Source organism: Chlorocebus sabaeus, chromosome 27 (genome assembly GCF_047675955.1).
Source record: "Chlorocebus sabaeus isolate Y175 chromosome 27, mChlSab1.0.hap1, whole genome shotgun sequence".
In the NCBI taxonomy this organism is placed as follows: Eukaryota; Metazoa; Chordata; class Mammalia; order Primates; family Cercopithecidae; genus Chlorocebus; species Chlorocebus sabaeus.
The window spans coordinates 14,727,518-14,753,489 of NC_132930.1; the positions used below are offsets into that span (position 1 = coordinate 14,727,518).

A 25,972-nucleotide genomic window follows, 5' to 3' on the forward strand; every position below is an offset into this window, starting at 1 on the left:
GGGCAAGCCCTAATCCATTCTGACTGGTGACATAAGAGGAAATTAGGACATACAGAGAGACACTGGGGATGCCCAGCCACAGAGGAAAGGCCATATGTGAACACAAGGAAAATGCAGCTATCTGCAAAGTGAAGGGAAAGGCCTTAGAAAAAAACAAACCTGCTGACATGTTGATCTTGGACTTCCAGCCTCTAAAACTATGAGAAAATAAATTTCTGTTGTTTAAGCCACCCAGTATGTGGTATTTTGTTATGGCAACCTTAGTAAAGTAATATGTCACGTTTTTGTGTTAATTTGTTAATATTGATATACAATGAGCAGGATACCCTCTGGTACTTGAAAGAATTAATCCTTGTGCTGTTGTTGCTCCAAATCTCAGAATAACTTTCTGGCATCACATCAAAGTTATAATAACCATATGATTAATGGAGGAAAAGAATGACATGTTGAGATGTAACTACTTAGAAGTCAGCTAGCTAAATAACATGGACACTAAAATAATATAGCATAAAAATTCAAAATTGTGGCTCAGCAAAGTTACTGTTGGGGTCTGCTTGGAAAGACTCAAGTTTTCATATCAAGAGCCACTCTTCCAACAGAGCAAAGATGCCCAGTCTTTCATAACATCTGATAAAGAATGTTGCTGAGGCCGGGCGCGGTGGCTCAAGCCTGTAATCCCAGCACTTTGGGAGGCCGAGACGGGTGGATCACGAGGTCAGAAGATTGAGACCATCCTGGCTAACACGGTGAAACCCCGTCTCTACTATAAAATACAAAAAAAACCTAGCCGGGTGAGGTGGCGGGCGCCTGTAGTCCCAGCTACTCGGGAGGCTGAAGCAGGAGAATGGCGTAAGCCCAGGAGGCGGAGGTTGCAGTGAGCTGAGATCCGGCCACTGCACTCCAGCCTGGGCGACAGCGCGAGACTCCGTTTCAAAAAAAAAAAAAAAAAAAAAAGAATGTTGCTGAACCTTTCAAAGAAAAACCAAGAGAGCTTCTCAGTTAAACCACTGAGCTATCAACCAATACGCTAAACTACAGAGACACAAAAACTCACTTCAATCAACCCAGCTGCCCCAAACCATGATTTCACAGCCTATTGATTGGCTTAACAACAACCTTCATCAGATAGAAGTAGCATTTATATCTCACTGGGGAGGATCTCGTCTTCCCCTCTATTATTGCTTCATTTGTCTGCTCCTGTTTGTGGCAAGACTCTTCATTACAGTTGTCTAACTTGCTGCCTTCTCTTTTTAACCTCCCATTCTTTCTCTGAACCTTCTTTATTCAGCCTTTTGCTTTCCATTACTCTTCAAAAACTGCTCCTGGCAAGGTCAGAACAACCTTATTCACGACTGTAATGATCAGTTTTCAGTCATCATATTGACCTATCACCATCTATGGCATTTTACACAGTTAAGCACTCTCCTTTTGTAACAATTCTAGTATTGGTCTCTAGAATAATAGTATCTTGTGGTTTTCCTCTTTCCTCACAAATTACTCTTCTCAGGTCCTTTACTGGGTAGCCTAACTCCTAGAGGAACACATCAAATTTCGTAACTTTGCATACAGTACATCTTCTGCGCTACCCATATGTTTAACTTCAGTCTGAATCTATTCATTGAGTTCCAGACTGTAATTTAAATTTCCACTTGAATGTACAACTAGCATCTCAAATATATCTAAAGCTCTTTACTTGCTCCTCAGCCTTTCCTTGTTTAGGACTCAGGTACAGAGATATTAAGCAGCATTATTCATCTAATGATTGGCAAAGCTGGCATTCAAACACAGGAAGTCTAGCTCAAGAGGCCACACTTTTACACTCTGCCCTTAATTATATATTTCCTGAATTATGCAAAAGATATCCAACTTGTCCCCTAATTGCATGCTACTATGTGGAAGGAAGCAAAAGAGAGAGAGAATTTCTAAAATAAAAGATTATGTCTCTTCTCCTAATAGCTTTCTATTTTAGTTAAGTTAAAATGGAATGTCTTTATCAATGTAAGTCATGTTGCATTTATGAATATAAATATTTAAAAGGTATCTAAATATAAATACAAGTTGGAAATGATTGTTCCAATGTACCACCTGCTATTTTTTAAACACTCTGCCTCACTCACTTTGCTACAAGCATACTGTTCCTCAGCATCACTAGGCATGAAAAGGCCTTAGAACTTTTCACTTAAGTGTTTCTTCTGTTGGCCAACAGTCTTTTCAGACATGCACATATATCACTCTGTTAACTTCGTGTAGACCACCTTGACTGTCTCCTTGTCAGGCAGATAATATCTGAGCATGCCATATGAAGTGGCATCATCACCTTCTATCCCTTTTCTCTTCTTACTCCATTGGGCTTATCACCACCCAATAATTGACATATTTATTAGTATATATTTTAATGATCTACTTCCACTAGAATATAACACTGCAAATGCAAAGTCTTAGATTAACCACTGTATTCCCAGAATCTAAACTAGTGCTTGTATCTTATCTCATATTCACTACTGAAACATATATTGAATGAATGAATCCTGGCATAATGAAGTAGCTTGAAGAAGAACAGTGATTTCACTGAAAGCTAGAAACAATGGGAAACAAAATAAAAAATAAAATCAAAAACAAACTCTCTGTAAAGCCTGTTGCTGAAATGAGGAATAGGGGTGGCCAGATTCTGAAGAACTAGGAACATTAAAGACATGGGCTAATATTTTATAGCTGCTCTTTTTCTGGATGCATTTAAAGAATCTGTACACAGGACAAAAAGTTGAAAATCTAGTCTTTGCTCAGGTTGAGATGATTTTTTAAGAGAGAATAAACAGCAGAGCTTTTGCAGTCTTGTTCATGAAACAATATTGGAGACTCAAGGCACTAAGATCCTAGCAAGAATAGAGGAATAGAAAACTAACTATAGCTGGTTTTCCTTTTAAGACATTTGCTGAATTGTGATGCGACATATAACAGTAAGCTAACAAGCTCAGCAGAAAATCTCTAATAGTGCGGTGGAGTTGTTTGTAGTCTCATGATACAAGAATACAAAAATTCAATTGTATTTACTACCATGGAGAGAGACCCTTGTGAGCATACACGCTCCCGTTTGGAAGCCTTGGGAAGCCATATGGTTGGGGTGGGTATGAATCGGAAATCTTGGCAGGTCATCATCAAAACTGCCCACAACCTCAATTCAGCTCAGTTCCATTGGATCAGGATCATTAGCCTCCTCTCTGCCAAAAGATGGAAAGGTAGATCCTCTATGGAACTTCTCTATTTTTTTTTTTTTTTCAATTTCTGGCATTTAAAAATGAAGAAAAAAGGAAAAAAATTTCAAGACATATGACCCTTTAACCAAAACGCTAAGATGAAAATATAGACAATAGAAAGAAATCCCCAAATGATCAACCTGTTGGAATTACCAAAGAAGGACTAAATAACAGCTATGATTAATATTAACATTAACAATAAAATAGAGAGAAAAACAGAAAATATTGGGTAATTCTGTCAGAGAATTGGAATTTTAAAAAATCAAATAAAAATTTTAGAAGTTAAAAACATAGTAACTATAGTCAAAAACAAATGGGTTTTACAGCATAATTGACACGCACCAAACATTAGTGAATTGGAGACAGGTTAGTAAAAAAATCAAATATATCCAAAATGAACACACAGAAAAACAAAATACATAGATAAAAGAAGTATGTGAGACACTGTTAAAATGTCAAACATATACATAATGTGTTATCCTAAAAGAGAGGAGATAGAAAATGGGGAGGAGGCAATATTGGAGGAGAAAATGACCAACAGGTTTTTTAATGGATATATTATTTATACCAATAGATTCAATATGTTAGCTAAACTCTAAGCAAAGTAAATTTTAAAAAAAGAAACCTACACAAAATTACATTATAATAAAACAATGGAAAAGTCACTGAGGGACTCTTAAATTCAGCCAGAGAATACTGAAACCCTAAACTTAAAGTAATAACAATGCAATGACAGTGGCCTCTTACCATAAAAGATGAAAACCAAAAAAGAATCAATTATAATTATTAAAGTGCTATATGAAAATATATGCCAACTAGAATTCCATATTCCTTAAAATATTCCTCAAAAAATATGGCAAAATAAAGGCTACTTCAGAGAAAGAGAGATTTCCTCAATCAACCTGCATTGGAAAAAAAAAAAAAAAAAAGCCTAAAGATAATATTTTAAATAGAAAGAAATTGGTCGTATTTAAAAGTGCCAAAATGCAGTAAAACCAAAGAGCAAAGGAAAAAAAAAATCAAGTAAACATAAATTAATGTTGACTGTACTAAATGATGACATAATGTCTTGTGAATAAACGTGCAAGCATTGTCAGGGAAGAAGTGAAAGTAATAATTTGTATTAATTACAATGTTAAGGATGCATGCTTTAATTTCTAGGGTACCTGCTAAAAGAAAAGTGAAAGAACATATGACTTTCATGCTTATAGAAAAGAAAAATGGAAAACTAAAATACATTTTAGTAATTCAAAAGTAGAAAAAAAGAAAAAGGGACAAAAACAGATCATACTGAAAACAATAGTAGTAAGGTGGTACATATAAGGCTAAATGTATCAGTCATTACATACAAAACTAAGCACTTCAATTAAAAGTAAACAGCAAGAAAACCTATACATGTTCTGGTTCTCAGAGACACACATAAAATATATAGACATATGTTGAAAGTAAAAGTTTGAAAAATGTATATACTCTGCAGACATTAATCTAAAGAAAGTTGATTTCCCAAAACTAATAAAATACAAAGTTGTCTTCAAGTCAGGAAACATTACTTCAGATAGAGACATTACTTGTAAAGGAGTGGTTATTTCACCAGGGAGTTAAATGAATAAACTCTTTACAGTTCCAATAAAATTGTAAGCTTCAAGGGTCACAGTCCAGGTTTCACATTGATGTGGTAAGAAGATGCACTCCAGACAAGGGGAAGTGCCTACTGTGGTACAAACTGAACTCTACAAATATGCTCTGGCCCCAGTGCAAGTGTATATACCACACATACTTTATACAAATGGTTACAATGATGAAAGAATTATTATTATTATAGTTTTATATTGAAAATAGTTCAGGACCTATTTAAAGTAGCCAATATATTTGAGTATATTTGTGTTAATCCCAGTTTCTTAATCATTTTCTGCCCAGCTACTCAAGTACCTAATAAAAATAGAGTAGCATTTAATGAAATATATTTCTTCTTTGTTAGAAGAACTTAGCTTTTGCTCCCAAGGAATTTATCTGGTTTGTGCTATGAAATATGCATTATTATTACTAAATACCGATTCTTGCCCACTCTGAAATAAAATTGTGAAATTACCTTATAAAAATACCTGAAACTGGCCAGGCGCAGTGGCTTCCACCTGTAATCCCAGCACTTTGGGAAGCCGAGGCAGGTGGAACACCTGAGGCCAGGAGTTCAAGACCAGCCTGGCCAACAAGATGAAACCCCATCTCTACCAAAAATACAAAAATTAGCTGGGTGTTGTGGTGCATGCCTGTAGTCCCAGCTACTTGGGAGGCTGAGGCAGGAGAATCACTTGAACCCAGGAGGCAGAGGTTGTGGTGAGCTAAGATCACACCATTGCATTCCAGCCTGGGTGACAGAGAGAGATTTCGTCTCAAAAATAAATAAATAAATAAAAGACCTGAAACTAAATGGTTAAATCAGTCACTTTCCACACTATGAGACTGCCGAGTTGAATCAGGAAATTAGACATATAACAAATATTTTAGAACAAGTTAGAAATCAAACATTTGACATGCTAAATCAAATTACCAGAGATCCGATGGTTCTTATGAGGATGATTTTCCAAAACATAATGACTTTCTGTTTTACTCCATCTCATGAATAATAAACAGCATGCACTCACGGGCAAAGAACAATATGGATACATTCCAAATAAATCAGATCTTACCCAAGATTTTATAACCATGTTACAAAATTACAGGATTGAGGTTTCCTATCAGGGCCTTAGTGGAAAAACTAAATCTCATTCAGTGACAGATGTAGTCCCTGTGTCTAGGGATTCAAAAGCTTAAAATATTTTAAATGCACTCATACATCCAGTATAATCAAAATGCCAAAACTGTTTAAATCATTTCTATCAGTTGACTATACAAATGACAAAATCAACCCTTGGGGTTATTGCGTGTTTTAAAAGACATAACCTGCAATCACTTAAAGTCATTAAATGTAAATAATAAATTCCTAGCAATACACATTTTAAATTACTACTGCAAAAGAATTAAACTCCTGGCCTCATTTGTAATCCATCACCAATCATTATAAAGTGTCCTTAAAGTAGACTACAGACTATCAGGGGATCTTCTAATATGCCCCAGGACAAAGTACTTAAAAAGTATTTCTCTGGTAACTGCATAATATGAGTAGTCATCAGCTTTACACTTAGTGAAAAGTACTTCCAGATTGTGATAAAAGCTTATTTGGTAGTATGTGGTAATGATGTAATATTTTTTGTTTAACATTATTTTGTGTATTCATTTGTCTATTTTGCCTTTTGGGTTTGCTTTTTCCGTTTTGTTAATGGTAATTAAATAAAAAATTTGGAAAGTCTCATTTGTTCTATATAGACATGATTTTATATTGGAAGTCAAGCTCTGGTCTCCCTGAATTATAATTAAAATCCATTTTCCAGCTGGATTTTGGAAGGTGCATATCCTTAGTAATTTCTCATCTCACTTCCCCAATATATTAATATTGAATCACCTTTAATAAGCAGCTCTAATAATGTATGTATCCCACTTATTGGAAATTTTGTAGGTCTCTCTACTTACCAATTATCTGACCCGGAAAAAATAGTTGCTATTTTTCCCATTTTTAGAATAATTGAGCAATTGATTAGTAAACGCCAATAGTGTGTATTTATAAAATCTTTTCTAAGCTGCTCCTCTCCGGTGCAGACAAAGAGAGAACTTTGGGGTATAAAAAGGTTAGTTAATCTTACTGCAGATGACTAATGCAATTGCTGCTCTGATGTTCTTGGGGATTAAAAACTCCTTAGTTAGGGCCTGTACATTTCAGCAGTTATAGTGGTGCATTTTAGTGGTTGTAGTGATGTATCTAGCATTCGAAGTGTGAAAGGCATGCCTGATTTGCAGAACAGTTTGAAGGAAAAACACGATTATTGAAAGCATGTAGCATTCTGTTAGTCACACGACCTAAACACAGCAAACATCAGTTCCCTTTGCATTCATTCTCTTGTTCTCACTCACTCTTCTATTCCATTTACAAATATTTGTTGCGTATCTACTGTATGGCTGGTATTGAGCTACTTAGCAGTTTCATAATTGGATCTAAATTTGTAAGATAATCAACTAGTTGAAGAACAAGAAATGTGGTTTTTATTCATCCATAATGCAAATAAACTTGCTAGCACTCTGGGCTTTGATTAGAAGTTACCTAATTAACTCTCCAGGTAAACACAGCCTCCATTTTAATAAATTCCTTTTACTTTAAAAACTCTTCAATCTTCACTCAACTATATTAAAGGTGTATAAATATTTTACAAGGATAATTTGAAATGTTTTTATTTTAATGAGAAAGGTGTCATTGTTGATATCTGGAATCTAGAAGCCCAGGAGTTGAAGATACAAGTAATTCCTTTATACTTAGTAGCTCATCACTTTTAGAAAAGTACAGCATCTTGGTGGAAAACATCATCAATAGTTATCTTGGGCAGGAGTGGAGATTTCCTAGGAAGGTAATAAAGTAACTTTCTGGCTTGGATGGTAATATTCTATATTTTGGTAGAAGATTAGGTGCCTGTATTTAGCAACAGTTACGGAATGTACACTTAGGATAGCTGTATTTCATTTCGTGTAATTTTTTTTTTTTTTTATAAAAACCTGCATGCTGGGCCGGGCACGGTGGCTAATGCCTGTAATCCCAACACTTTGGGAGGCCAAGGCAGGTGGATCATGAAGTCAAGAGTTCAAGACCAGCCTGGCCAAGATGGTGAAGCCCCATCTCTACTAAAAGTATAAAAATTAGCAGGGCATGGTGGCAGGCGCCTGAAACCACAGCTACTCAGGAGGCTGAGGTAGAGAATCGCTTGAACCCGGGAGGCGGAGGTTGCAGTGAGCCAAGATCGCTCCACTGCACTCCAGCCTGGGAGACAAAATGAGACTCTGTCTCAAAAAAAAAAAAAAAAAAAAGAGAGAGAGAGAGAGAGAAAATAAAAAAAGAAAAAAACCCTGCATGCTGAAGTATTTTAGGGAAATTGCTGAGTTGTTTGCAATTTACATTACATGGATAGAAATAAGATGAATTCATGGATAAAGGAAGGGATAAATGAATCAGTAACATAATTAAGGATGTATAGTAAAATTTTAATATGGGTAGTGAATTTTGGGGTGTTCATTAAAAAGTTCTTTCAAATTTGCTGCAAGTTCAAATGTTTGCATAATAAAGGTTTGAAAGAAAATAATACAGCATTAGAAATGCATATAATTTATTCATTATATTTAGCAATTTTTATGTCAATAAAAGTATTCAGGACTTAATTAAATTATATTCAATTTCAAAGCTGGCTTTTCATATGTAGCTACTGTTCATAAAACTGAAAACTGTTTCCTGCATGTGTTGCTTTAGAACTCAATTAACATTGATTTGTCCACTGCTGCAGACTATATTAACACGAACAACTTAGAATAAATTTGGGTTTGCTCTTTATGAATAAGTTTGATAAGTTGCTGCTTTCATTCCTACTTCCTTTCCAATGGTTTCTAATTAAAAGCTATTAATGTTTGTGTTTCCTGACAATTTTACTTTTATATTACTATTCAAATTACCATATTGCTGATATGTATATTTTTCCTAATAAATGTCGCATTTTATTGTTGGTTATTTCTATTTACAAGTTTAATGACTTTACTTTGATGTTCAACATTTAACTTTCAGAAAATGTTCATAGTTCATAAATGTAACTTGCTCTGTTTTTCTGTTATAAACTGTCTTAACAGCCAGCACTAGAGCAGTGGCCCAGAAAATGGTCCGTTACTTTAAAGGTGTCAGAAGAACATATAAAAAGTACTTTGTGACTATTTTTATTTTTAAAAAGCTTTATTAATATTTAACATATAGATTGGCTAGGACGTGCTCTGTTAGTCTTCATCAAACAGTCACATGTCACAAACAGCATTTGAATTGCCTGAAGAAAGAGTGAAGGCTAGAAGATTTGAACAAACAAGTACTTTGTGGGAGTATTCAGTTGTACGAAAGTACCTATATTTCCAACATGCCCCATTTTATGGTGTTCCACTTCAGCAATGAAAGAAATAACTACTTTTATGTGATCTCCCAGAAAAAAAAATGTAAAGGGAGAACATAAGTTTTCAATACTGCCTTTAATAAAATCAGTGCTTTCTTGAAACACTTATTTACATAAAACTGCTCACAAAGCAGCTTCTTAGATTCGAATGAAAAGAGAATGCCAGCGTGAAAGAACGCCACACATGAAAATCCTTCTGTTCTTATTCAGAGACACACATTGCAGAGTAATATGTTTTTCTGGGTTTCTGTGCTTTAGTTTGGAATACCCTTATTTTGCAAGAAAATTCAAAAAAACTGCTGCAAGAGTTACTTTCGTACTAATTTTATACTAATTGGCTAAACCTAAAGGTAAAACACTACCAGACGTGAGTTTCAGATGACATGATTTTGACTTTCTGGCTGAAAATACACTGCTTAGACACTGGCTGCAGATGCTCTGTGCCAAAATACGCTGTATGTATTTAGAATACAAAGCATTTGAATAATTACATTGGTGTGGTTAGAATTACTAAAGTAAGATTCTTCTAAAATATGGTAAAATCTTGTCATTACATAACCAAGTTTAAGAGACTCCTTCCTAGGCATGAAAACCAAGTCTTCAGTCATCATGCAACTTTCAAAACCTCTTTCTGTTGAAACTTTCATAAAGTCCACACTAAACAAATCTGGGTTAACAAATACATCAATAAGTAAAAAACTAACATAAAAATAACTTACAGTTTTAAATACGATGTCTTCTCTCCATTAAGATTATTTTAATAATGCATATTTAATTCAAAGAGCAATGTAACTGTGAAAAATAATTTAAGATAAACTCTGTAATAAGTCAAGTTACTCACTCATGTATCTGTCTACACTCAAATGAAATATCAAGCCTTATACTCCATGTTTATTGGCTTCTTGTAATCCTTTTTAGGTGGAGTATTTTTCTTTTCCTTTTAGCTTTCTTTAATATTATTGAACTCCTAATGTGTACTAGGTCATTCACTGGCTTCACTCATCTCATTTCAATTAGAGATGAATACCAATCTATCAGACAAAGTCAAAGCTTTGAAATTTTAAGAATTGATTTCAAACAATATATTTTGAAACAGCAGAATTTGTGAATCATGAAATAAGGACATACTTAAATCAGTTCCAGGAAGTCTGTAATAACTAGCCATTCCTCAAGAAAATCAAATAGTCATAAAAGGCAAAGATAGCCTCTCCTTAGATGCCTGTGGCAATCATTTTCAATGAGACTTGGGACTCAAATTAGGAGGACCATATTTAGAACAATGAGAACGGTTTTGCCACCTGCTTTAGAGTTTTGTGGAAGAGCGTTTCTCCAAAGGACCAATTTTCTTACATTTCTTTTTATAGAAAAGCAAACATTTAATTATACAGGAAGTTTTCTCCCAAAGAGTCAGAAAAAAATTTGTCAACTTAAGCTTTAATTAAACTTAAGAATAATTTATCACTTTTAAAAACACAATATGTTCCTATCAAAATCTCAGATCATTTTTTTTAACAGAAATAGATAAAAACAATGCTACAATTCGTATGGAACTACAAAGGCCAAGAATAGCTAAATCAATCCTGAAAAAGAAGAACAAAGCTGGAGGCATCACACTTTCTGATTTGTAAATATATTCCGAAACTACAGTAAAAAAAACAATATGATACCAGTTACAGACAGACATATAAAACCAATAAAACATACAAATCACAACCACAATGAGATCCTGTCTCACACCAGTCAGAATTCTTAAAAAGTATTTTTAAAATGACAGATGTTGGTGAGGCTGCAGAGAAAAGGGAATGCTTACACACTGCTGGTGGGAATGTAATTCAATTAATGTAATTAATTGAACCTCTAGGGAAAGCAGTTTGGATAGTTCTCAAAAAACTCAAAACTACCATTCAACCCAGTAATCCCCATTGCTGGCTATATACCCAGAGAAATATAAATCATTCTACCAAAAAGACATATGTACCTGTTATGTCCATAGCAGCACTATTCACAATAGCAAAGACATGGAATTAACTTAGGTCCCCATCAATGGTGGATTGGATAAAGCAAATATGATTCATATATATCATGAAATACTATGCAGCCATAAAAGGAAGGAAATCATTTGCAGCAACATGGATCAAGGGCGTCATCCTAAGCGAATTAACAAGGGAACAGAAGACCAAATGCCACATGTTCTCACTTATAAGTGGGAGCTAAACTTTGGTACTCATAGACATAAAGATGGGAAAAATAGACACTGTGGACTACTAGAGGGAGGAGAGGCAGAAGAGGGCAAATATTGAAAAACTACCTATTTGGTGATGATAATTCATACCCCAACCTGCAGCATCATTCGATGCACCCATGTGACAAACTTGCTCATGTACCCCTGGAATCTAAAATAAAAGTTGAAATTATTTTTAAAAGACTAATAAAAATAATAAAGAGCTCAGAAATAAACCTGTGCATTTATAGTGAATTGATCAATTTTACTGGGTGTATGTATCATTATTCCTCATGCATTTTACTTAGTGTCTTCTAAATTAAAATTTGCTTTCACATATGTTGTGCTTACCAGGGAGACACAGCACTATCCACAAGAATCCAACGTCTGATTCCCATTGCATTCAGAGTTCTCAGTGCCATCTTCACTGCAATATATTTGGGTGGGCACCCAAAATATATGTGTAATGTATATTCAAATATATTCTGAATAAAAGGAAGGGGCATGTTGGCAAGAAGATTCTGATTGCATATCAGGATTAGACCCAGGCTGTTTGAACTTTTTGTTTATGTATCTTTCAATTGTGTGGCTTTGGGAAAATTTACTTGATCTCTGTGCTTGAATTTTCTCATCTGAAAAATGTTAATAAGAATACTAATGAAATTTCAGATATAATAAACCTAAAAGGCGCTGGAGTATGTACTTGTTAAATATTAGTTGTTGCTACTATCTGGATCTTAACATATGTGAGTCACAAAAGAATAAGCAGTGTCCACCGAGGAGAATGAAGAAGAGGTAACCTAGAGAATGAGATGAATTCAGTTATGCTAAATGGGGAAAATGAATATTGAAAAAAATGAGTAAATTATCATAGAATTGGGGTTTCTGATAGCACAATAAATGAGTGCTGGTTCAGTAAAGAAGTGAGCAATAAAAGAAAACATGAATCTGAAACTTTTACATAACAGGATGGTTGTATTGAAAAGACTAGAAAATAAGACTGGCCTATAATTTAGCTTACAGACAAAATTACGAAGATGGGAAAGTCAGTTAGCTTTATATGGTCACTAAAATGAGTTTAGACCTCTCAAGTGTCAATTGTATTCACATGAATTGTCCCTTCTCTCAAATGCTACATTCTCTTAGATGGGAGATAACTTTGTCCGTTGCTGAAAGCTTACATTGGTTGATCAGGCACTGGGAATCTGCTTTTGTCTGGAGTGTGCTTGTATGCAGCCTGTAGGAGAATAGCTGAAAACCTGGTCTCCACCTGCTAATCTGGCGGGCAGATGCCACGGTGGTGAGAACCCTGGTATGCAGAAGATGAAGACCTAGCACAACGCAAGTCATGTCCTATAGATCTATATCACCTGTAAGGCATGAGATCCCAGCAGGTGCCTCTGAACTCACATGGGATTCTGAAGGAGCTGCAAACATGGATAGGATCTCTAGAGGGGTGGGCATCCAAAATATATGCTTCTTGACCACATAGGCAAGAGTGGAAAATTGTTAGCATTTAGATTTATGTATACGGTAATATGATTAAAATATGCTTTGTTCACATATTTCTATCTAATTAAGTACTGTTCTAATGAGGTGGTTAACAATGTGTCTCAATGTTACTGTTTTGGGGATTTTGCTGAACTTAATGAACTTGCTCTACTTTGGCCTGGACAGAAAAGAAAAGAGAAACTTAACCTTCTTGGTTTCCTTGTTCTGCCTTCTTATTGTGATGGGTGAATGCTTTTGCTTAGGCTTGTAGGCCAGGGCTCTGGTTAGCTCTGATGCTTGCCCCTCTTACATACAACTTTTGGAGTGATAGCCTTTAATTTTCTACAATACTTCAAAAGAGATTCTTTCTGTGTTCTGCATTAGAATTTTTTTAACATCCATATAGGAATGTTATACTCAATAAAGTCTATTTAAAAACAAACCTTATGGCAGAGAAAGGCCAGGTGCAGTGGCTCACACATGTAATCCCAAAACTTTGGGAGGCTGAAGTGAGAGGATTGCTTGAGCCCACAAGCTTGAGACTGGCCAGGACAATATAGTGAGACCTTATCTCTGAAAAAAAAAATAATAACAAAATTAGCCAGCCATTGTGGCATGAGCCTGTAGTCCCAGATACTCAAGAGGCTGAGTATTGTTCTATCAGTCCAGGAGGTGGAGCTGCAGTGAACTGTGACTGCACCACTGTACTCCATCCTGGGTGACAGAGCAAGAATTTATCTCAAAAGAGAGAGAGAGAGAGAGAATACTGGCCAGGAGCTCACTTACGTATAGGCTGGTACAATGAATATATTTTGCAATATATACCTAGTTTACAATGGCCTGGTTAATTATTCCGCCCCTCTACTCAGGAAAATACAACATAGAGTAGAAATTAACAAAAGAATCTCTGGACTGAGGCATTGTGAAATTTTGTTGAAGATCTCCCACTTAACAGCTATGGAAATGGGTAAGTTTCTAAATGTTTTGTACCTTAATTTCCTCATGGGTAAACTTCTCTGACAATTGTCCCCCTCTTATCCCCTTCTCTCTTACTTAATAAATTTTCCATTCATTTTGAGTTTTTTCTGTATTTATTTATTTTGATAATTGTCAATAATTGCATATCTTTATGGGGTACAATGTGATGTTATGATGCATGTATATGTTTTAGAATGATCAAATCAGTCTAATTAGCATATCTATCACCTCACATATTTATACTTTCCTTGTGATGAGAACATTTAAAATCTATTCTTTTAACAATTTTGAAACGGCAATACATTATTATCACATATAATTGCCATCCTGTGTAATAGATGACTAGAAGAATTTACTCTTCTTGTCTAACTGAAACTTTGTGCCATTTGCCTCACATTTCCTCTTTCCTCATTCTTTCCAACCCCCCAGCCTCTGATAACCATCATTCCACTCTGCATTTCTATGAGGTCAACTTTTTTGTATTCCACATGTAAGTAAGATTACATGGTACTTGCCTATCTGTGTGTAAGTTACTTCCCTGAGCACAAAGCCCTCTATCTTATACATGATGTTGTACAGGACAAAATTTCCTCCTTTTTAAAGGCTGAATGGTATTCCGTTGTGAATATATACCACATTTTTTTACCTACTTTTCCACTGATGAACATTTAAATTGTTTCAATAGCTTGGCTATTGTGAATAATGCTGTGATGAATTTAGGAGTACAGCTAGCTCTTCAACATACTGATTTCAATTTATTTGGATATATACCCAGAAGTGGGACTACTGGATACTACGGTAGTTCTATTTATAGTTTTTAAGGAAACTCCGTCCCGTTCTCCACAATGCCTGTATTAATTTCCATACCTACCTACAATATACATTGTTTCCTTTCCTCTACATGCTCACCAACACTTCTTATGTTTCATCTTTTTTATGATAGCCATTCTCACAGGTATGAGTTGATATCTCATTGTGGTTTTACTTTGCATTCCCCTGATGATCAGTGATGTTGAGCACTTTTTTTATATTATTGTTGGTCATTTCTGTATCTTCTTTTGAGAAATGTCTATTCAGGTTCTTTGGCCATTTTTTTTTTTAGCAGGATTATTTCTTTGTTATTGATAGTTTGAGTTTGTTAAATATTTTGAATTTATCCTCTTATCAGATGTATAATTTGAAAATATTTCCCCCCATTCTATAGATTATCTCTTCATTCTGTTAATTGTTTCGTTTGCTATATAAAAGCATTTTAGCTTGATCTAGTCTCATTTTTCTATTCCATTTTTCTTTTGTTGCCTGTGCTTTTGGGGTTTTATCCAAGAAATCATTGCTCAGACCAATGCCATGGAGCTTTTCTGCTATGTTTTCCTCTACTGCTTCAGGTCATACACTTAAGTCTTTAATCTCTATTAAGTTGATTCTTATATATGGGATGAAGTAAAGGTCCAGTTTCAGCAAGTGAAGAGCCAATATCACCAACATACAAATATGTTATAATAGCTTCCATCTTAACTGAAAAAAGGAAAATGAATAGAAAAATGCAAACTCCCTCTCTTGACATCATATTCTACTCCTGCTACCTCCCAATAGCTCAATAGTAAACCACTTTTAAAATCCTCTTTATAGTGTCTTATTTACTTCCATTTTTACCTTGAACTTTCTCTAATCAGACCCCACCACCACCAAAAAAACAAACTACTTCTAATCGAGATCATGAATGACCTCTAGTTTGCCAAATAAATTGTCTAATAATTCTCATACCACAGATGACTCATTTATTCAGGGGCCTTTGACATCAGTGGTTTATGATCACTCTCTTTCCAAATCCTTTTTCACTTGGTAAATGGAACACTACATGCTAAATAAATGTAAACATAAACCACGAAATGTTCATTTGCTTATTCGTCTAAGTGCTTCTCCTCCATACTGGTGCTCATTTCCTGAGTTATGTCATCCAGAAACAGTACCTCAAATATTATATATTCACTAATTACTTCAAAGATGTATCTCAATTAGATACTTTTTCTTTCACTCTTTCTCTCTTTCTTTCTCTTTTTCTTTCTCTTTCCCCTTCCCTTTTCCTTCCCTTTCCTTTTTCCCTTCCCTCCCCTCCCGTCTCTTCCCCTTCCCCTTCCTCCTCTCCTCCCCTCCTCTCGAATTGCCTCCGCTCCCCTCCTCTCCCCTCCCCTGTCCTCTCCTCTCCTCCTCTTTTCCCTTTCCCTTCCCCTTCCCCTTCCCCTTCCCCTTCCCCTTCCCTTCCCTTCCCTTCCCTTCCCTCCCCTTCCCTTCCCTTCCTTTCCTTTCCTTCCTTCTTTTCTTCTCTTTTCTTTTATTTCTCATGGTCTTCCTACATGTCCCAGCCCCGGAGTGAGGCGGCTCTTCACAAACATGATCACAGGGTACTACAGCCTCGAACTCCTGAGTTTACATGATCCTCACATAGCCTTCCAAGTTTCTGAAATTATATAGCTGAGGCAACAGACATATGTCATTGTACCCAGCTTTAGACAATTTGCTTCATCTTCAAACTGTATGCCTTTAGCTTCTGGCAAATTTATGTGCATTCTTGTTATGAATTTAGAAAATGGTTTATGTTACTTGCAACCTGAAAGTCCAAACACAGTTGGCTAACTAAACTTCTGAGAATGTTGCCCCTAATGTCTTGACTAAAGTTCCTATTTAAATGTTGAGACACAGACAGGACAATTTTCAGAAGACCCTGATTAAACTACATAAGTGAAATATGGGAAGAAAAATGCAGTTCTCTGAGTTTTTCTTTAGTTTTTTCATATTAGTAAAAATTAGCTGCTCAAATTTGCAATTATTTTATTTGAGGGAAAACTGAGGATGTCTTTGTCAGTATGGTGAAGCTACTTAACCATGGGTATGATTAGACTGTAAAACCAGGAAAAAATAGATGTCTGCACATGGCAGTGCATAAAAACATTTAAAGAGAGTGTTGGGGGGTGGCTCACACCTGTAATCCCAGCACATTGGGAGGCTGAGGTGAGCAGATCACCTGAGGTCAGGAGTTCAAGACTGCCTGCCCAAGGTGGAGAAACCCTGTCTCTATTAAAAATACAAAAATTAGTCGGGCATGGTGGTGGGCACCTGTAATCCCAGTTACTTGGTAGGCTGAGGCAGGAGAATTGCTTGAATCTGGGAGGCAGAGGTTGCAATGAGCCAAGATCGTGCCGTTGCACTCTAACTTGGGTGACAGATCAAAACTCCATTTGAAAAAAAACAAAAACAAAACAAAACAAAAAAAGCACATTTGTTTCTTAGATTTATTGATTGGATGAATAAGTGAGTACGTGAGTGCCCAATGAACTCTAGACCAGAGGGAGCCATTATCATGATATCCACAAAGGAGACATTAAGTAGGTATCTACTGAACCATATTTAAAAGGTATACTTGAAAGTTTTCATTTTCAGCAAGATAAACATTTCTCTTTTCATTTGAAGTTATCTTGCCAGGCATCTAAAAAATAGAAACCATGTAGGAAGTAAAAGAAAGACACTATAAAATATTTTACAGCCAATAATGATCTTAAAACAGTTACAAGTGCCTAATCCTTTGAGAAAATAAACACAAGAGAGCAAGGTATACTGGAACAGTCCCATAATTGTGTTAAGTCCCATAAGGTTAAAGTCCATCACATTAAGCATTTTATAATTGAACTGTTGAGAAACAAATTAAAATTTTAATGATCTTTCCTCCCTTTGGAAGTAAACGTAGTTCCTTATTACCAGTGCTGCCAGAACACATAATATTATTGTCTAATCAGCACTTAATGACCTACCTTAGTGCGTCTAATTTTACATAATTAATGTGCATATGAAAGAGGATTGCAAATGTTTTATTTTCATATGCCACATGTTGAAAAAATATAAGCAACCTACTACTAAATTATTTTTGTCTGTTTAACTTTCATTTTAGGTTTGGAGGTACATGTGAAGGTTTGTTACATAGGTAAACAAGTGTTATGAGGGCTTGTCATACACATTATTTCATCACCCAGGTGTTAAGCACAGTACCTAATAATTATTTTTTCTGCTCCTCTCCCTTTTCCCACCCTCCCCCCTTAAGTGGACCCCAGTGTTTGTTGTTTCCTTCTTTGTGTTCATAAGTTCTTATGATTTCATCCTACTTATAAGTGAGAACATGTGGTCTTTGGTTTCTCATTCCTGTGTTAGTTTGCTAAGAATAATAGCCTCCAACTTCATCCATGTTCCCACAAAAGACATGATCTCATTTTTTATGGCTGCATGGTATTCCATAGTGTATATGTACCTCATTTTCTTTATCTAATCTGTCATTAACAGGCATTTAGGTTGACTCCATATCTTTGCTATTTTAAATAGTGCTGCAATGAACATTCACATGCCTATGTCTTTATGGTTGAATTATTTATATTTCTCTGGGTATATATCCAGTAATAAGATTGTTGATGGTAGTTCTACTTTTAGCTCTTTGTAGAATTGCCATACTATTTTCCCCAATGGTTGAACTAATTTACACTCCCATAACAGTGTATAAAGTTTCACTTTTCTCCACAAACTCGCCAACATCTGTTATTATTTGACTTTCTAGTAATAGCCATGCTCATTAGTGTGAAATAATATCTCATTGTGGTTTTGATTTGCATTTCTCTAATGATCAATGATATTGAACTTTTTCTTTATGTGCTTGTTGGCCGCATATACATTTACCTTTGAAAAGTGTCTGTTCGTGTCTTTTGCCCTCTTCTTAATGGGCTTGTATATTTTTCTCTTGTAAATTTGTTTAAGCTTTTTATTGATGCTGGGTATTAAACTTTTGTTAGATGCATACTTTGCAAACATTTTCTCCCATTCTGTAGGTAGGTTGTCTATTCATTCTGTTGATAGTTTCATTTGCTGTGCAGAAGCTCTTGAGTCTAATTAGATCCCATTTGTCAATTTTTGCTCTTGTTGTAATTGCTTTTGGTGAGTTTGTCATCAAATTACATAAACAGAACTATGGACAAAACCCAATGATTATCTCAATAGACAGATGCAAGCTTTCCATAAAATTCAACATCCGTTCACGTAAAAAAAACTCTCAATAAACTAGGTATTGAAGGAACATACCTAAAAATAATCAGAGCCGTCTACAACAAGCCGCAGTCAATACCATACTGGAAGCCGGAAGCACTCCCCTTGAAAATAGGCACATGACAAAAATGCCTTCTCTCTTCACTCCTGTATAACATAGTATTGGAAGTCATAGCCAGAGCAACCAGGCAAGAGAAAGAAATGAAAGACATCCAAATAGGAAGAGAGGAAGTCAAACCATTCCTGTTTGCAGACAACATGATTTCATATCTAGAAACCCCACAGTCTCGAACCAAAAGATCCTTCAGTTGATAACCTCAGCAAAGTTTCTAGATACAAAATCAATGTACAACAATCACTAGCATTTCCATACACCAACGGCCAAGTCAAGAGCAAAATCAGGGAGGCAATCTCACAATTGCCACAGAAAGCATGAAATACCTAGGAATACAGCTAACCAGGGAGGTAAAAGATTTCTACAATGAGAATTCCAAAGCACTGCTCAAAGAAATCAGAAAAGACACAAATGAATGGAAAAAATATTCTATGCTAAAGAATAGAAAGAATCAATATCATTAAAATGGCCATACCATGCAAAGCAATTTACAGGTTCAATGCTATTCCTATCAAACTACCAATCTAATTATTCACAGAACTAGATGCTTTCTTTTTTTTTTTTTTTAGTTTTTATTTATTTAATTATTATTATTATTATACTTTAAGCTCTAGGGTATATGTGCATAACGTGCAGGTTTGTTACATATGTATACTTGTGCCATGTTGCTGTGCTGTACCCATCAACTCGTCAGCACCCATCAACTCATCATTTACATCAGGTATAACTCCCAATGTAATCCCTCCCCCCTCTCCCCTTCCCATGATAGGCCCCGGTGTGTGATGTTCCCCTTCCCGAGTCAAAGTGATCTCATTGTTCAGTTCCCACCTATGAGTGAGAACATGCGGTGTTTGGTTTTCTGTTCTAGTGATAGTTTACTAAGAATGATGGTTTCCAGCTGCATCCATGTCCCTACAAAGGACACAAACTCATCCTTTTTTATGGCTGCATAGTATTCCATGGTGTATATGTGCCACATTTTCTTAACTGCTTTAAAGTTCATATGGAACGATAAAAGAGCCCACATTGCCAAGACAATCCTAAGTCAAAAGAACAAAGCTGGAGGTATCATGCTACCTGACTTCAAACTATACTACAAGGCTACAGTAACCAAAACAGCATGGTACTGGTACCAAAACAGAGCTATAGACCAATGGAACAGAACAGAGTCCTCAGAAATAATACCACACATCTACAGCCATCTGATCTTTGACAAACCTGAGAGAAACAAGAAATGGGGAAAGGATTCCCCATTTAATAAATGGTGCTGGGAAAATTGGCTAGCCATAAGTAGAAAACTGAAACTGGATCCTTTCCTTACTCCTTATATGAAAATCAATTCAAGATGGATTAGAGACTTAAATGTTAGACCTAATACCATAAAAACCCTAGAAGAAAACCTAAGTAGTACCATTCAGGACATAGGCATGGGCAAGGACTTCATGTCTAAAACACCAAAAGCAAAGGCAGCAAAAGCCAAAATTGACAAATGGGATCTAATTAAACTAAAGAGCTTCTGCACAGCAAAATAAACTACCATCAGAGTGAACAGGCAACCTACAGAATGGGAGAAAATTTTTGCAGTCTACTCATCTGACAAAGGGCTAATATCTAGAACCTACAAAGAACTCAAACAAATTTACAAGAGAAAAACAAACAACCCCATCAAAAAGTGGGCAAAGGATATGAACAGACATTTCTCAAAAGAAGACATTCATACAGCCAACAGACACATGGAAAAATGCTCATCATCACTGGCCATCAGAGAAATGCAAATCAAAACCACAATGAGATACCATCTCACACCAGTTAGAATGGCAATCATTAAAAGGTCAGGAAACAACAGGTGCTGGAGAGGATGTGGAGAAATAGGAACACTTTTACACTGTTGGTGGGATTGTAAATTAGTTCAACCATTATGGAAAACAGTATGGCGATTCCTCAAGGATCTAGAAGTAGAAGTACCATATGACCCAGCCATCCCATTACTGGGTATATACCCAAAGGATTATAAATCATGCTGCTATAAAGACACATGTACACATATGTTTATTGCGGCACTATTCACAATAGCAAAGACTTGGAATCAACCCAAATGTCCATCAGTGACAGACTAGATGCTTTTTTAAGAATTTCCCAAGAGTTAGTATTATTTCACATATACAGGCATCATATGTGTTTTGTGTCCACATGGACCAATTTATACACTGTAAGGATTTTGTTCTGCTCATCCCATCCCCTTCACCAAGTCTGTTGGTTACGACTTTATGTGTCATTGGAAGGAATAACAAAGTAAATAGAACAAAAATCTATTTTATGAGAAAAACATAATTCAACTTGCAAATGTTAAAAATGACCATTTTAAACTAAATACATTATTCTTCACTTAGTCAGGGGCAATCATAGAGTACATATGTCCATTTATTCGTATCTGCTTTCTCATACAAATCCCTCCAGCTATGAGTCTACAACTTCTTCTAATGGTGGTCTCCTTCAAAAACTTTCCCTAAACTAAAAAATTTTATTTCTTTTTCCACAATTCACTGTTTTCTTTTCTTTTTCTTTTTCTTTTTCTTTTCTTTTTTTTCTCTGGACCTTCATCTCTTGGCAGCCCTACCCAAACTTCTTCTGCTGAGTTAATATGTTTTAGTGAACAAAGTTTGTCCTCAGAGCTGTTCCATCCTTGTCTGCCACCTGGTCTTCATGCCTTTCTTTATGACACTCCTTCCAGTCCTGCTGATCCTCCTTCATCACAGTGACTTGCTAAGTCAAGAGTATTTGGAAAAGCTTGGAATAATTTCAAGCCAAAGGCCCTAGACATAGACTTGCTCAGGAGATTGTTTTAATGGTAAGGGCACAAATGATTGTCACAAGGCCTGGGAAGGAAGCAAATTTAGAATGTGGGTATGAGGCCAGCTTAAAAATATGAGCGGGATTTTCAGGCTCAGCATTCAGTTCGGGCATGACTTCCAAAGCTTCAAGCCAACCAGAGGGCACAAGCAGAAGCCAATGTGGGCTGCACAGACCCAGATAGGTTAGCCACCAGCAGCCCAATTTGAAAAGAAAGGCTTAAGCGGGAACATGCCAATTACACAAGCGCCAACCCAGTATTCAAGCTGGGCCTGAGAAAACTATAGGAAGCATATTTTTTAAACCAGATGACTAGTAATGGCTATGCAGAATCTGGAAGAGATATACAGATTTATATAAACAGTGTGGGGCTGGTGACTCCAGAACAGGAAATGATTTATTTTTTGCTTTTGTTTGCAGTCATTTTTCTGCATGTGACTAAGGCATGGCAGGTGCAGGATGCTTCCAGAGGGAGGCAGAGCTCTGCAGGTGCCACTGTTTGCAGCGGAGGGTGAATTTCCCATGAATGGTTTTCTTCCTTCTTATCTCCCTGTCCTTGACAAATATCCGAATTCTCCCTTACTCCTTCACCTGATTTTTCCTTGTCTGTGTCTGTGCTGAAAAGAAATGATAATTATTTAAATAATATGACTATTTGTCAAAGGCATTTAGCCACATTAATTTCCTCTTTAATGAGGTAGGAGTGATATTGGGGAAATTTTACATTTAGTTGGCATAAGTGTTCTCAGAAAATTAAAATAAATGCAAAAGATGACATTTTACAAGATTGCTTTCCATTCTCAACATAATGAACAATTCAGTCACTATTGAATAGCCCAATCTATTTTATTTCTTTGAACAAATTCCATTGTAAGAGCCAACATTATCCATGTGCTTCCAAAGCAGAAAGTAATTATCATCACAATTAGCTTTTACAAAGATACACATTTTCCTTATGGTGTTGCTTCTCATCTTCACCTTCCTCTCCAATTTGTATTCATATCTTCAAAGTGGCTGTACAAAAAAAGATATATTCAAAGTGGTGGTATAAAAAGATTACGCCTTCTGCATCTACTTATATAGCTCTGTTGAGAAACTCTGTAGAGACGTAAAATATAAATAACTGTTGCCTGAGTCACTGAAGTTACATTTTAGCCAATATGTAAGGCCAAGACATATTGTCAGGGTCTTTTGAGATTCTGAAGTAACTCCAGAAATATAGATGCTACTTCACACTGAGGAAAATATATTCCAAGGTATTTCTCTTTGGATATTTGTGAAACAAATGAGGCTTTTAAACTGCTTCTCTGACCTCCATTATTTCCTGATCCTTTATAGTCTTTTGAGACAAGTAGTACTTTTATCTGAAATTGGATATACCTTAGAAAAAATAGTTGGCATAAATGCATATCTTCACTCTTCACAACAAAGCTGTGGAAGCAAATGGGAGGTTGGGCAGATGAGACCTCGTGCCCTCACAATAAAGCTGTGTAGGCTAAGATGGGCCAATCTAAGATATTAGTGGTTGTCTAAGGTAGGCCAGGACATCCAAAGGCCTGATGTTATTCACTTAACTCCTGTAGACTCTCCGGAACACAGGATGGCTCCTGCTAAATGGTGGCAGGAGAAGACACAAAAAGCACAAAAAGGATCTAGCTTCCGAATGCAGTCATATTGGATAATCTTTTTCATTGACTAGTTATTTGATCTTATAAATTCAGTGGTAGTGAGAAGTTCTCTAAGAATTTGTAAACCAGAGAAATAAGATTATGCCCTAAGAGTTAAATCATAAAATTCACTGCAAATGAGAGATTCACAATCACCTTGAAGAGATTAGTTGGTTTTACATCCAGAGCAATATAAAATAAAATATTAGTGAATTTTAAAAGATTTTTTTTTTTTTTTTTTTTTTTTTTTAGAATCAAGGATTGATTAGCATGGAACAAAATACAGAAAACCAAAAATAGTCCACGAGACAACCAATGATACCAGCCCCTCCCTCCAGTTCTATTCTAGGGAAACAATATAAGTGCACAAAACGCAACCTGCTTAGTTTTGGTGCGAGTATGTCTCTATTCTGATGCGGGATGAATCTGTCTATCAAAACCCTGATGCAATTTAATAATGAAATGCTGAACTCATTCCCCTTGCCCCCATTCTATGCTTACCAATCAATTTTATGATTATAATTTTACTTTTCAAGAGAGAGTTTTTCTTCAGGGAAGGAAGACTAGCTGGAGTACATGCATGGCTAATCTCCTCTTTCAGGCTTAGTTAGTGTGATCACATCCCTAAAGTACAGGTCCTGCCAAAGTCCGGTCACAAGGCAGGTAAAGTTAAAGAATGACAGTGGTGAAATTAATAAGGTAAATAGTTATTTACAAGGCTGCTGAATGCCTGCCAGACAGCTTCTATGATGACACCACAATGTCAGTGCATTGGTAGAGAAGTAGGGAACCTAGTTCAAAGTGAGGAGATATTCCTAGGCTACTTTTGTTTTTCACAAATAACAGGCACCATACTAAAGAGTGCGAAGAGTGAAGGGATGTCTTGAAGTGCTTTCAGAGAACAGAGACTCATGAGGTGAAAAGACTAGAAACCATGTTGTATGAAGAATTAGGGAAGACACTTAGCCCAGAGAAAAGAAGAGGGGAAGAATAAGAACATGAAAACTAGCTTTATAATCCAATGGGTTATCACATGAAAGAAGGTATAAACTGGCTGTATGTTGATATAAGATTACATAAGAACCAAAGGGCAAAACTTCTATGAAGTTAGTTTTTAGATCATTATAAAGAGTATATAAAGAAGAGTAAGTATTTAATAAGTAGAGCTCCTCAATGATGAAAGGATCTGTCCCATGAGAAAATAAATTTTCTGGTTTTGTAGCTATACTAGCAAAAGCTATATAACAGAAACTTAGAGATATTGCAGAATAGATGCTTGGAGTAGATATTTTAGTCACTTTAAAATTTTATCTTGTATGATTCTATACTTAATAATTCTATATATTTAAAAATATAACTGAAGGATATAATTCTAAGCTATGAAATACTTACCGTGGTATATAGATAATTCATTTTATTCCTAAAGTGACATTTTTTCCTTCATTTTAACATAATTATATTAATCATTATCATTGATTCATCAAGTATCTCATCATTGACTAAGGATATTTCCTTTCATTTATTTTGAAGAATGTAATAAATTCAAGCAAGCTACCACAGCAATATCAAAAACTAACACACATGAAGTAAAGCAATAAACCTATAGAAAATATTGCAAGACAGCAAAAGCAATAAATGTTATTGAGTCAAGTTAATGAAAATTTAAATTATATGCCATATTCATGGATTAGAAGATTTAAACTGGTAAACATACCAGTTCTCCTCAAATAATCTACAGAACCATTTGGATCTCAATCTAAATGTCAGTATCTGTAGTGCAAATAGTTGTGTGTGAGTCTGCATGTGTATTTGTGTGTGTGTGGTGTGTATTGACAAGTTGATTCTACCATTTCTATGGAAATATAAAAGACAGAAAAAATATTCAGTGCAATTTTAAGGAGAAGCAAAAAAAAAAAAAAAATGAAGGACTTACTTTGCAAGACAGCAAGACCTATTTTAAAACTATAGTAGTTAAGATAGTGTGACATTGCAGCATAAAAAAATAACAAACCAATGGCATAGAGATTTCAGAAATAGACTCTGCAAAATCATCATCTGATTTTTCACAAAGTTAATACTCTATAACAGTTGAGAAATAATTGTCTTTTCAATAATTGTTCCTGTTTTAGATGGACAGACATATGGAAAAAAGTCTTGACAACTACCTTGCATCATCTTCCTTCTGCCAAAATTCAGCAGATTCAATTCTAAATATAAAATGTAATACAATAAGAGAAAATATAGAACATCTTTGA

General features: G+C 35.6%; 1 protein-coding gene across 1 annotated transcript in view; it reads left to right on the top strand.

The window, feature by feature from the left end:
- ARAP2 (ArfGAP with RhoGAP domain, ankyrin repeat and PH domain 2) overlaps positions 1-25,972 on the top strand; it is a 239,471-nt gene that overhangs the window by 185,434 nt on the left and 28,065 nt on the right. Inside the window, exons 33-35 of the transcript XR_005243943.2 lie at positions 3,062-3,236; positions 13,134-13,273; positions 13,898-13,995. The gene's annotated coding sequence lies outside the window, so the exon portion shown is untranslated. The remainder of the gene's footprint in view (positions 1-3,061; positions 3,237-13,133; positions 13,274-13,897; positions 13,996-25,972) is intronic.